Source organism: Octopus bimaculoides, chromosome 20 (assembly GCF_001194135.2).
Source record: "Octopus bimaculoides isolate UCB-OBI-ISO-001 chromosome 20, ASM119413v2, whole genome shotgun sequence".
Taxonomy (NCBI): domain Eukaryota; kingdom Metazoa; phylum Mollusca; class Cephalopoda; order Octopoda; family Octopodidae; genus Octopus; species Octopus bimaculoides.
Window position 1 is genome coordinate 29,694,385 of NC_069000.1, and position 15,336 is coordinate 29,709,720.

The 15,336-nt window shown below is 37.1% G+C and overlaps 1 non-coding gene across 1 annotated transcript; it reads left to right on the forward strand.

The window, feature by feature from the left end:
* The first annotated feature begins 6,666 nt into the window (after positions 1–6,666).
* Trnav-cac (transfer RNA valine (anticodon CAC)) lies at positions 6,667–6,739 on the forward strand. The gene has a single exon. It is a non-coding gene; the product is annotated as a tRNA-Val (tRNA).
* The last annotated feature ends 8,597 nt before the right edge of the window (positions 6,740–15,336 follow it).

Sequence of the window (15,336 nt, forward strand, 5' to 3'; positions counted from 1 at the left end):
TTATAATTATGTACAAAGAAATATTTGTACATGTCATATGCGACAAGCTTTCCCACTTACCAAATTATCAAGGGGACCCTGAGATTCCTCAGGAAAAGAACCTCCACCAATCAGTAGCACACTGAGAATCCATCACCCCACTTGCAATTCAATATGGTACATACTCAATAAAATTCCCCCAAAACTTTCTCTTTGTCTCCAGATCATCACCACATACTCTTAGTCGCTAATTGCGAATACTGCACCGATCATTTCAGAAGACAAACACACACACACACACATATCCCTTTCCTTGTCGCTCTATCACACACACTTTCTCTTAAGTTACCCTGAACCATCTCTTATTTCCTGGAAGCTTTCTGTCATACCGTAGTAGCATTGCAGCGTGTATTGACGAAGCCTCCCTCGACCCAGATTCTGCCCAACTCTGTTGTGCCTCAAGATACAGTGTCTTTGGCACTCGTACTTCAAGGATCAGTAATAATGTCAACATCATCAATATTTCTGAACATTTCTGCTCTGTAGTACATTAAAAAAAATACGCTCAAGTTTTCTAAATGTCCTGGAATTTTTCGACACGCCTTAAAAATGTGTGTTGCAGCTGCAGACTAAGTATGCCATGACACAGCAATTGAAAACGTTTGCTTTATACACAAATTTCTGAGTCCACATACAAAAGGCCATTCAACTGGCTGGCAATTATTTAAGAATTACCAGGTTTCTTTTTCCTCTTGACCTCTCCTATCGCTATTATGTTTTCCTTTTTCTTAACTGAACTATCTCCCTGCTCAGTTCCACACGCCTCTCTATCGGCACTTATACTGTCTTACCTCTCAGACTCTACTAGAAAACCTACTCCCGATGATTTTCCCATAGAAAATTTGCCCTCTATAATCGCTTGTGTCCACGTTTAGCCACCAGGCACCCGACCAGACTTGTCTCTTCTAACAACACATGCTCTTATAGAAATGATACTACACTTCACTCTTTCTCTGTCTTCCTTACGCCTCTACACGCGACATAAACACGTCGACCCAACGAGGTATCAATGAGGATGCCTTCTCCGACGTGGTCGCCCGACAATAGCAACCAAATCTCCCGAGAATCACAACTCTACTCCCTTAAAAAGAACACAATGGACAATGTGTTTTTAAATACACTACACCTGAAAAATAAACAGAAATACACAGGGTGGTCACGGCTAGAATACATTTTGACCATAGGTTTACTTGATCAGAGAGACCTAGGACAAAATAATATCAACAAAGATTTCACAGCATGAGCAGAGATCTTGACAGTAGCCTTCACTGACGGTATGACACCCTTGACTCTTTCAACAGTACAAATATTTATTTACAATAAACACACGATTAAAAGAACTATCAAAGGTACTATAAAAACTGTGACGAAGTGTGCCATGACACAGCAAATGAAAATGTTTTCTTTATACACAAATATCTGAGACCACACACAAAAGGTCATTCAGCTGACTTCAAGAATTACCAGGCTTGTTATTCCTCCTGACCTCTCCTATCGCTAATATGATGGTATACCTTAATTGAACTATCTCCCTGCTCAGTTCCACAAGCCTCTCTGTCTATCAGCATTTATACTGTCTTACCTCTCAGACTCTACTAGAAACCCTTCTCCCGATGGTTTTCCCCTTTGTAATTGCTTCTCTGTTCACGCTTAGCCATCGGGCATGCGACCAGATGTTCAAAGAATGCCAGTAACTTAGACCATACTGATACTGATTATAAGCACTCTCTCAATAGAGATATTATGTAAGATTATAGACTCTACCTGCTTATAAACACTATCTGGTTATAAACACTGTCTAAGGTAAAGGCACTGGTTATAGACACTGTCTGGCTATATGCACTGCACGGTTATATACACTGCAATGCTATAGACATTAGTCGTCTATGTTATAGTCACGAGCTGGTTACAGGCATTTTCTGGTTATAGGTATTGCTTGGTCATAATCACAGTTCTCGTTTATAAACATTTCCTGATTATATACACTGGTCCAGGTTATAAACATCACCTGGTTATGAGCACAGCCTGATTATAGACACTGTCTAGTTATAGTCTGCCTGACTATAAATAGCCTGGTTATAAACACTTCCAAGTTTTAGACACTGCATGGTCATAAACAAACACAACTGGCTATAGGTACTGACTGGCTATAGACATTGACTTGTTATAAACAGTGCATGGTTACAGACTCTGCCTCTTCGTCCTTTCACTAACTTTTATAAACAAAATTACATCGCACCTCAATACTCCCGGTCATATAGCCACGACACGTCACACGACACCTCACAGCCAAATCTCCATCAAAACAGACTTCTGCCGTCTTAAAAAAGGGAAGGAGAAATATTTATGTTCTGGATACGTTATACTTTAAACAAAGATACGATAGCCACCGCTGGAACCACTTTGATCTAAAGTTTTCTCAAGCAAGGCTAACCAGGGGCTAAACACAACACCAGACAGTCACGTCGCCCCCTCATCTCACCAAATAGTCACTACGTCATAGTACTTATACACCACACCACACTACTTCACATCACAACGTTGCATACGACCACAATTCTAACCACACTACAAACAATACAGCACGCCACACAACCACTACACCACATCATTGTATAGCAACCCATGTTGTTTTTCACTAAGCTGACCTAGAAAGATGTAACCAGATTTGCAACCAATCAAACTCACTGATCGATCTAACTTCTCTCTCTTTACAGATATATATACTCCCATTCTCTAAATCTATCACTCAGTTTCTTTATACGTTTGTTTATCTGCCTCTTTTTCTTTTTCTCTGTCTCCTTTCTCTTTCTCTGCTTCTATCGCCTCTTTGTTTCTGTCTCTCACTGTCTTCAGTTTTCTCTCTCTACCTTTCTCTCTCCAGATTGCAGACAAGAAAAAGCATGAGTAATGTTGTACTGCTCTGATAGGTGGCAGCACCTGACTGCTACCTGCTGCTAACACAAGCGCGCGCGCGCACCGACGTTAACATATCTCCTCTACATTGTTTCTACCTTGTCGCACATACACAATCCCACTTCTGGGCCACGACCATACAAAATGCTTAATTTTCATCGTGTACGTTCCGAGTTCAAATCCTGCCGGCTTCGGCTAGACTTTTTCTTTCCTTTAATAAGATAAGCATCAGGCGGTATTAATAAGATAACTAAGGTAAATTTGTTCATCAACTATATCCTCTCACACATTTCTGGCCTTGCAACTCTTAAATACCTGACATCATTTAGTTGCATCCAACGACAATTTTAAGATGGAACCTGCAACCATTATTGATTTTCGTGTTTTGCTTTTCAGGGACATACACTGGTGTGGATTCAACTTCCCCACCTTCTTCTTACGGAAGCCTTATCCCAATGTTAAAAACGACTGTTCAACTATATCTAAACCAAAGTTAGTCAACAAGGAAAGTCCCTATGCGGTTATTCAACCTGCTAGAAAAAGCAGCGAAATTCACTTTTATCAATTTAGCGTTTGGAAATAGGAAGAACACATTATACAATGATTTAAGAATGATAATCACGACTTGGATCCTTTGATTATAGATCTGCTGTTTAAGGCTGACCTGACTAAAGCACAACAATCACTCACCACCCCAGCATCATATATAACCGTATTGGTTCACTAAATAGATACAACACGGCCATAGCGGCAGAATGATGCGAGAGTTACTTCCCTTGACTATAGTGGCTTTTTAATCTTAAGCAATTTCATCAACTTCACATCTGAAAACTGAACTTCTGCCTCTCCAGAAATGTATACACATATTCATTTATTGGCAACTGAGATTTCGTTCCCCCTTTCACTCTTACACACGCGCCCCCCCCCACACACACACACAAAACCAACTCCGCCTTTCAGCTGGTTGAGGTCGATAAAATAAAGTTTTAGATAACTTCCAGGTTTAAAATTTCTACAGTACATCCAAGATGTGAAGGAAAGCTCTGTGTGTGTGTGTGCATCGCGCGTTGTAGTGATGGATCTCCGTCGTTCGACCAAGAAGATTCAATTCTTCGATCTCCTATAAATGGGTGGACAATGCACAGGCAGGTGCATCTTTAGTATAATTTCTCAGGCAGAATCAGAGTGATTACTTTATCTTTTCAAATACCGGACAATCCAGCCGACTGTATTCTTTCTATACAGTTTCCCTCTACCCGAATTCATTTGCAAGGTATAGGTTAACTCTACTCTATGGAAAATGAGATTTGCTAAAGATGCAATGAAGTGGAGTTCGTAGCTGCAAAGAGAACTTCTTAACCATTGGCCATATTTAGGCCCGCTCCCTCTCTCTCTCCCACTATCTATTTATCTACCTCTCTCTCCCTCTCTCGCTCTCTCTCTCATGTGTGTGTGTATGTGTATGTATGTTTATGTGTAGTATTGTGTGTCCGTGTATATGTGCGTGTGTATACAGATACCTAAAAATACTTATTTTATTTCGGGACGATCATTTTTTTTTTTTTTTTGCCAAATAAACACACGCACTATATATATTTTTCTTTACTCATTCATTACTGTTCTTATTTTAACTAATGTCCATTATCCGGAAATCTTTCGTCACACATCTGTGACCTCTTCAGCGACAATTTTCGTTTTCGTGTGTGTTCTTGCTCCACTTATTCCTAAAATAAGAACAGTAATAAACAAGTAAAGTAAAAATATATAGTGCGTGTGTTTATTTGGAAAAAAAAAAATGACCGTCTAGAAATACAACAATATCTGTTCCAACACATGATTTCACATCAGAAATCTTGCAACACAAACAAAAATTTTATATCTTGGACATAGAGTTACCGATGGTTTCTTACGCGCGCGAATATACAAAAATATATGTGCAGCTGTGTTCCTTTTGTTTTTCCGTCCACATGAATGGGTTAAAGGTTCACTACAGCTGTTTCAGACGCATTTCCTATTGATGAAACGTTCGATTACATTTTGAAAAAACCGTTTTCTTCAGGTGATTAAAAATTTGATCAGGAGAAAAAAATACCACAAGATGTATATTGACCCTCTCTGTTAGGCATCATTGGAGAAAACAAAAACTTTTTTTTTTCATGATGTGATTGGAATATCCATAAAAAAAATATGCGTCTAAAACAGCTGTAGTGAACCTTTAACGCGTGTGTTCTTATTTTATGCAAGCACCATTCCTGGAACCTTCCCTATGTTGGATCTGGAACTTGCATTGGAACGTGAACTTACATGCGTGTGTGCATGGGTATATATTTGTATGTATGTATGTGTATATTTATATGCATGTGACTATATATGTGTGCATGTACATGTGTGCGTGTGCGTGTGTGTGTGTGTGTGCGTGTGTGTGTGTGTGCGTGGATATATTTGTATGTGGTATATATATACACGTATGTGCTAAACTCAACCCTTTTCTGGTGTCCTGGATGTTAAAATACCTTAATTCAAAAGAAATCATACAATAAATTGTGTGTGTGTGTGTGTGTGTGTAAACGCGGAGTAAAACAGGGGACAACTAATGAAGGGAATGTTCTTTTTGTTGCATGTCTCATTTCTCTGGTTTTTTCGTTGTTCGAAAAAAAAGTTCGTTTTCTATGTTTTTGTTTTTTATATTCTCGTTTCTCATTCTGTCCGCGTTTTTTAATGTCCTGTACCCATATATATGAAGGTATGTACATATATGTATGTATATATGCATATATTTATACATTATTTGTGTGTGTGTGTGTGTGTGTGTGTGTGTGTGTGTGTGTGTGTGTGTGTGCGTGTGTGCGTGCGTATGTGAAATATTTTCTCGATATAAAACCATACATTTATTTCTCTGTCGTTCTCTTTTATTTGATGGTGATGAAAGATGAAAGCAATAGAGAGGAAAGAGAAAGAGACCGACAGAGAGAGAGAGAGGAGAGCATCGAATGCGCCGTTGTTTTATATGGAATGAATGAAAATACAAAAAGGAATGTAATACAAAACATCAACAAAATAATGTTGTGAAGAATGACACGTGACTTGCAGATGATAACGGTCAAGAAGGAACGGGGGCTGAATTGGCCAATCAGAGTGCAGTTACTGCTGCTGCTTCTAAACTGGCTGTATGCGTGTACTTCGACATCAGTTTGCACATGCATGTGCGTGCGTGCAAATTTGCATGTGTGTATATATGTATGTACGTGTATATATATATATATATATAACCCTATATATGTATATGTGTGTGAATGTATATGTTCTGTACATAAATTTACACGTGTGTGTGTGTGTGTGTGTGTGTATACGAGAGATAGTTAGGAGTGAATGTATGTATGTGTATGTTGGCGTTAGTATGTTTGTGTGTGTAAGCTAGTGCGGGGAACGACGTCACGCTGCACCAGCCAACCCCTGACGGATGTTGCTCGATCACGTGGCTGCCTGACATCACGCGCTGCGTGCGCCCGGACGGAAAAACAAAAAGAACACAGCTATACATAGATTTTTGTACATACACACATAGATATATTTAAATACGTGGCTGGGGCAAGAATATTCAAAGAAGTAAAATGCAATTCTACAATAAAAATAATTATAATTTTTGCCAATAGGCACAACAGTGACAAGATATAGTATATATACTATAAATTTGGCCTCGGTATCCAATCAGGTTCCGTAGTGTAGTGGTTATCACGCTCGCTTCACACGCGAGAGGCCCTGGGTTCGATCCCCAGCGGAACCAGTGGGTTATTTTTTATTTTAGTACATTTCTAAGTGTCCTGCTCCTAGATGTAATCAATGGCATTCTGACTGTAAACCATTTATTTTGTTCTACACAGGAACTCCAAACCCCATAATTCAAAGTCTTTTATTAAGACGATCGGTAATGATTTCAGTTAGTTTGGGCTGTTAACATGTCTAAGAAGAACGTAAAGGTTCTTTAGTTCGAATTTCACCAGTTTGTTTCTCCTGGTAACTTCGTAACGATTTCAAATTACTTTTGGGTGGTACCTGGAAAGAAATTTCACCCCACCCAATATGATTTTAGAATATTTTATCCTCCTCCTCCTCTTACTACAAGAAGAAGAAGAAGAAGAAAGAAAGAAATTTCAGATTACCGGGGAGTAACTTAAAATGGAGTAGTTTAAGGTTATTACACCGGTTTCTTTTATCGGTGAAACGATTCGGTCAACTTTCGTAAGTCACTAACGCTTTTGAGAAATGCATTAAACCCTTTACGTCCCTTTTTATTGATAAGAGGGCAGTCATCAACTTATTGAATTCAGTATGATTATTTTTCGTCATGCAAGCTTTTGATGTAACAGAAATAAGAGAGATTCGAACGCAGTGTTGAGCCACATATCTTTCTAACATCACTGTTGCTCTCACGGCCACCAACCTAATATCTTTGAACACAATTATGATGTAAACCTCTACTTGGTCATTCAGTGTGCTAGAAATAGCAGCAAAATGCCCTCAAAATCACACCCCGACTGTCTTAAAAGATGAAATGGATATATAAAATGGGCTTGAGAACACAAACTGAAAATGGAAATTTTAACGTTACTCAGGCGGAAACCCCCATACTCTTCGTTTCTTTGCCCCTCCCCCCTCTACCAAAAATTTCAACTACGGAGAATATTTTACAAAAATAAATAAATAAAACTTTTTAAATTATTAATTTTAACCCAACAAGCCCCCGTTTCTTTTTCTTTTTTTTTTTTGTTTTCTTTTTAGCATTTCATAAATTGCTTTTGGGGACCCAAGTTTAAAAGCACGGAGATAACGCTTCTGAAAATAAGTTTGTTCATAATTTCAATATTTCAAAAAAAAGTTAATGCCGATTGCTTACGATAATTTTCCGCTTCCATTTATGATTTTTAAAATGGCTGAAAATGTAATCTTATAGGATAAATGGATGGGATGATAAAGTTTAGAGTGCTTTAACCATAGGTTTGCTGGGGCTCAAAAACGGAAATAATGATAACAACAGCAACACGCGCGCACACACACACACAAACACGTGTGTTGGTGCATGCCTGCATATTAATGCATATGTAAATATCCATCGTGCTACAACGCAATCTTAAACAAGGAAAATGACGTTAGACAGTGCAATCCTAGACACCTATAAAACCCCCGGATGGTTATGGATTTAAAGACAGGATGATCTGACCGGGTTAAACATTTACATTTTTTCAACAATACACAATGAATATTTCCCCGCCCTGAATCTCATCTCCTCTCGAGTTTTTCCACATATTTTCTGTTTTCTCCTTTATCTCGCCATACAAAATGATTCAACCACATTTTTCCACACTACCGTCCTAATATTTTCTCCACATTCTGCCTACCATATTTTCGTCACATACCACAACTTCTAGAATTTTTTGATACCATGTCACTGTTTACTGTACACACCATACTTCCATATCGTACAATCTGATGTTTCCTGTATTATTTCAACAGTTTACACGTGATAGAACTTATAGTTCAATGGATCAGCTTCATCACATTCTGTGTCACGCTGAATTTCCTTGACAACTACGTTAAAGGTACGCGCGTCTGTGGAATGCTCAGCCACTTTCCCGTTAATTTCACGAGCATAGTATTCCGTTGACCGATCTCATAGCTGAGCGTCCAGCCACCACACGTGATATTTCCTTTGTATATGTCCACATCATACAACTAATTGACGTTTGCAGAATATATTGTCAACGCTTTATGACTTGGGGAAATAGCTTGGTAAGATCGGAGGTAAACCTATGGACATGCCTCTGTATCATCCAGAATCAAAGCTGTTGAATGAGTTCAATGCATGCACGAAGCTTCGGATCGCTTGATCCGATATATTCTAATGCATTTATAGATCCTCTGCGTCGTGTTCTAGAGTTCCAACGAGCTGTGTTGCATTATCTCAAAGAATAACTTTGAATTAATTCAATTCGATTTTCGTGTGATAATCTTTTTTCGCAAGTATCAATTCCTTTTTGAAATGAATTGATGACATTATCGCAGATCTTCAAATTCCAAGGGTTTCACCGTTTCATAAATATTTCGAATGGCCATCATTCTTTTATTCCTTTGCTTGTTCCAGTCATTTGACTGCAGCCATGCTGGATCATCGCCTTTGGTCGAGAAAATCGACCCCAGGACTTATTCTTTGTAAGCCTAGTACTTATTCTATCGGTTCCTTTTGCCAAACCGCTAAGTTACAGGGACGTAAACACACCAACATCGGTTGTCAAGCGATGGTAGTGTGACAGACACACACACATATATATATATATACGACGGGCTTTTAGTTTCCGTCTACCAAAACCATTCACAAAGTTTTGGTCGGCCCGAACCTATAGTAGAAGACACTTGCCCAAGGTGCTACGCAGTGGGACTGAACCCGGAACCATGTGGTCGGGAAGCACGCTGCTTACCACAGAGCCACCCCGACCTACTTTATGCTCCTTTGTCTTGTTGAAGGAAAACATCTCATATTTGGATCAACTGGAAATTTGTTATATATCAGAGACGAAAAGGTTGCATAGTACAGTATTTAAACAAATGAATCCCCAATCGCAGGCGATCATTTCTTTTGTATATGTCCAACCAAATTGCCGAACTGTTACCTCGAACTAGTAATCATCTTAGTTTCAAACAGTATAAAACAATGGAAATACGAAATTAAAGAATCTCAAAGCATGTAATATTAGTTTAACAATATCATACAGCAATAATTCCAATCGGCAGAGAATCTTTTCTTGTGAGTTAGATTTCATAGAGAGGTTCAATCTTTGTTTAGTCCCCCCCCCCCATGAATAAACCTACGATAAAATGCCTTTTAGCAGTAGTCGTTGAATTTCAGTAATAGCTAATCCAAGTGTTCGTTATCTAATGTGTCCTATCCCTCTTTAAAACAATACAATGTTATATACGAATAATTTCACTGCTATTTCAAGCAGGAATAATATTAATCTTCGTGTGAGAGTGGAAGGGGCATACCGAATGGCTGTCACTGCCTGACCTAAACCAAAGAAATTGATTTAGTTGATGTTCAATGTCAGCAAACACCAACGACTTTCTTCAGTTGCAGCTAGATACACTGGATAAGTAAAGTGTAGCTGTAGATGGTACCTGTTTATAACTTAATAGACTGGGTCAGTGAGAGGATCGTTTCATAAGAGTTTAGTACATTAACCCATGCTGCATGGGTTCAGCCAACGTCGTCCGTCTCTTTTCCAGGAATGTGTACCTTGAACAACATTATCCAACGTATCCTTCTTCTTTCAAAACGAGATGTGTGGGTGATTTAGCTGTTGCTTTTAGTAGACTGAGCAACCTAATAGTACAGTAATTTTCAGTGCATTGGATTTTTAAAAACACAAGTCAATGGAAATGCTCACGATCTCGAAAACCCGCATAATTCATAAAATCGAGGTAATAGCTATCAATATACGGTTTTAATTTCTTCCTCGTGTCAAAAGCTGAAACAACTTCGTTGCGTCGGTGTTCCTTTTTAGTGGGTTCGGAATACCACTTCGGAAAGGAAGATGTTGCAAGGGAAATCACTCTCGCATCATTAACCAACGGCGACAAGTTGCTAATGAAATTACGAAAAAAAAAAAAAAAAAAAATTCTAAATTGCTCTTAAGTTTCAGATATATGCTGCCCAACAGAAAAGAATCTCAACATTCATTGAGGAAAAGTACCTGGAAAAAAAAAAAAAACCAATATAGATTATACTGCTATTCAATAGCAATATAAACTCGAAAGACTAAAATGAACTTAAGTCAATCACAGCATCTGCATTGGAAATAGCTACATAATCTCTACCAAATTCCATCCACCACCACTTGGAATCTTTTCACTTGACCAATTGTTGCACATGTCTCTGAGTTTAATCAGAACTTGTTAGAGGTCGCTTGACATACTGCAAACAGCAATTCAATGTACCTCATAAATAACTCCTAAAAAGACAGGTGCAAAATGAAATATCTATTATACATTAACTGTTAAACTACAGAACACTACCTACCACCAAGTGGCCACAATCAAAATGGCAGATAAGCAGGTGGAAAATTCATCTAGTCATTTAGCCTGCTAGAAATAGCAGTTGAAGTTCCCTTAAATCACTCACCTAAACAAGGTAATACACTGGATAATGCATTAGATTCGTGATGCCTGCAAAAATAAGTTTCACATTTTTTGGCACAAGGCATGGATTTTGGTAGATTACTGCACTTTCAGCACTTGACTAGTACTTGAAAGGATGAAAGGCAAAACTGACTATGACAGTATGGCCAGGTAAGAAAAAAAAAATACTGCTAAGCAGTCGGTCTAACATGCAAAAGAGTCAGACAGCTCACCATCTTAATAATTCTTATTTTGGAACACGACTAGCAACTTTGAAGGGAAGGGTCAAGTCAATTGTATCAACTCCAGCACCTGACTTCTATTTTATTATGTCAACCTCCAAAGATAAATAGGCCAACTTGCCTGCAGCAGAATTTGAACTCAGAACATAAAAACTAGAAGAAATACTAGTAAGCATTTTGTCTGTGTTAACCATCAACCCCAGCTCACCACCTAAATAACTGTTTCTTATTATGGTACAAGGGTAGTAATTTTGAGGGAAGGAATTGGTCAATATCATCAACCACTTTACTAAAGTGGTATTTTTACAAGCCAAGGAGGAAAATAACAGGAAGTGCCAATGAAGAGATCAGCTCTATCAGGGCTGGCATGAGATTAAAGGAAGTAAAAAAAATCAATTTGGAACACAGAGTAAAAATACCATAAAACAATTTTCCAACATTCGCACACCACCAGCCCAAATAAGTGTGCTTCTATCAAATGAGAGTTGTGTGTGTTTGAACAGCAGTTACCACTCTGTCCAATAATCAAGAGGATATATGGTCTTAACATCCAAACCCCCACCCCACGATGTCATCCTTCCTTTTCAAGTGCCATGTAAATTGCCTCTGATTTTTCACAAGAAAAAAAAAAAAAATTTTTTTGTTACCTCACCACAAGACAAACTTGTTGGCTAGATACAAATTTGTTGTATCTGCCTTAACACTCAAAACAGACCAAACACTACAAGGCATTTCATAAAAAGCCCTAACTCTGCCACTAAAGTGATCCCCTCACAACTTTTCTAAACAGATCCATTGAATTCTTAATAGTATCTACTCCACCCAATATTATTGGTGAGTCTCCATACTAGAATGCAAGTCAAAGTTGAAATAATAAAAATATAAAATAGAGAGACAAGCTCATAATCTTTCAGTGGGGGAAGGGTAAAGCAGATTTACATTGACTCCTGACACTTGACTCAGTTTTTTCAGCATCTGTCCCTCTCCCAGAAAGATGAACGACAAAGTTAACCTCAACCAAACAAGCAGTGTAAAGATATATAACTAAAAATCACAAGGCATTTAAAAATCCCTTGCTGGTTCTGCCAAATAATAAAATATCCAAAGTGAAGAAAAGCAACTCATGTTTTTAGTGAAGTGAGGTTTATTCAGTAAATAAAAGGATTTAAGATTGCATTTATTTTATTTGAATTTTATTTTTATTTTATTAAAAACTGACTGGTCTGAAAGCTTAAAATGAATCATTATCAAAACAAGTGACAAAAAACATCAATTAATTATTAATCAACCAATGATGATGATGATGATGATGAAAGAATGCTACACATCTCACTGAAAGAAATGCATTTTTTAAAAATGATAACAGAAAAATAAAGAGATTTAGTTTCCAAAGATATTTTAAATTTGAGTAGGGAACAGTGAAAGACAGATCAAGCTCCATCCCAAATATTTTATATAATTCATTTAATCTATTGAAAGAATAGGGATTTTACTAAGCTCTATGAACTAGAGCTATACATATTTGGCCAACTGCTCTACCAACCAGTACCATTAATATGGAAGTAGGATTTCATGGATGGTTAAAAAGGTCACTGAGCATAATGAAATCAGTGACAGAATTGAAATTTATAATTAGCACATCCAACAGTGTTGGATTCAATGACAAACTTCCATTTGTTAATCTCTTACATAGACATCCTACCTGAATGCCGGGGAAAGAACAAATGACAGAAAAATATTAGTAAAATAAGCCACATGTAACAACTGAAAATAGGAAAGATTTTGATTTGATAGAACAGGTCAGTTAAGCAAATGAATGTTAATATAGAATCTATGCATATCATTTCACATGAATTAGTTTACAATTACTAATTAATCTACACCTACCCAACAGCTAATTTCTGTAAGGTTTATATTCCAAGAATTATTCAACTCACTGCATACACAACTAAAAAGATGACTAGCCAATGGAATGTCAATGAGGTCATTCAAAATAGCAGCCAAATTCTAAAGCATCTTATCTTACACTAGTGACTTGCCTAAACGATTCTGATGTATACCACAATCAAATAGAAGTATACAAAATATTTCAGTGTTGTGCAAAGTACATCAAATGTGGGGAGGAATGTCTTTCAAAAGGGATCTACTAGATCAAGGCCGACGTGAGGTTGAATTTTAAAAAAACTGTACATGAACGCCTGCATCATGGAAAACAAAATGTTCGCTTAATGATGCAAGGGAGATAATTCATGCCGGTCTTAAAACCATCAACTTCCTTTCAACACAAACCCATGTTAACAAAAATCAATATCCATACGTTAAAAACCAATGAAGTTATGGTCTCAACCTGAGCCACCTAAGTAAACTACCATTATACAGGGAGGGTTTAATCCAATTATATTACTATAAGCGCAACACATAACAGGTCCGAAAGATTATGTTAGTTACGAGCTGTTATGAATGCAGCATTATTCTAAACAGATACTTCAATACAATACAAGACCACTTTATGTCTTCTTTTATGGTTAGCCATGATTTTCTGCATCTGAACTTAAGGTACGAATTTTGGCATTTTTAAAATTTCATGTATTTCTTTGTGGAAATAGCTAGGAACCAACATCCATCAGAACAGTCACAACAGATACCACAAGGCATCAGTTCATTTAATATCCAGTTTCCAATACCAGTATGGAGATAAAAATTTTAACCAGATATTACAGCCAGATGGTTTACCTGTTTAGCAAGGGACCATTACCATTTCACAGGTTTTCAAAAGTGCATAACCCATTTTGCTTAAGTAAACACATGGAATGTCAACATTATGCTTCCAATAGTTATCTACCAAATCCACTCAAAGAGCATTGATCCTTAGAAGACACTTGTCCAAGATATCACAGTGGAACTAAACTTGAAACCATTTAATTCAGAAGCAAACCTTTCAACCACAGATCCATTCTGTATGGTTTAACCCTTTAGCATTTAAACTGACCGTATCTGGCCCCAATATTCTACCTATTTTTATGTTGAAACTGACCAGATCTAGCCTCTTAGATTTATTCTAAAAATAAATAACCACATCATCAAAATCATTTGGGTAATACATGATTAATACAAAATGTGAATAAATAAGCATTGCATGACAAAATTATCTGAATGCCAGAAGGTTAAGAGTAAGTTTAAATTGTTTTCAATAATTTTGAACGAAAAGTTATGCAGCATTTAAACAGCATTTAAAAGAAATAAATTTCATTCTCACACCATGTACATCGTTTCTAGTATTCTAGTAAAGGCATCACACTACCAAGTTACTAAGACTCCTGATTGAAATATAATCATAGTATTTCTAGGAAAGATAGGGATTCTCAGGTAAAACAAACGTCTTACAATAAACACAATTAATTAAGATCTACATTTGTAAATATTTCATCATACATTAATTTGGCCCTGATGTTAGAACTTACTTTTTGGAATAGCAAACTATTAATTATTCATTGCAGCTAAACTGTCTAGACTTGTCTTAGTACGCTAGAAATGGCTGGTTGGCTACAAAATGAGCAAGATACTAATGATATCATAGTTAATAGGACGTGGAATTTATACTTTTCAACAGAAAATCATTTTCTTCCTTACATTCTGATTTTGCCATCAGGTAGTGACTAGAGTTGGATGTTAGAAACTAAGGGGGATAACTATGCAGTTGACTTTCTAAGGCATCTGGTTTGGATCGAGCTGTAGTCTTATAGTATCTTAACTTCAATCACAACTGGAAGACGATAGCTTACGTCAAAAGAGAGAAAGAGGAAATGGAAAGCAATTTGAAAAGGCTATTTTATCATTTATATTGATAGAGACACTCAGAGATTGAGTGAGCAATGAGCAGAGCTTATATATATATATATATATATATATATATATATATATATATATGCAGAATTGTGGGGAGAAAGAAAGAAAATCTGAAGTAGAAAAC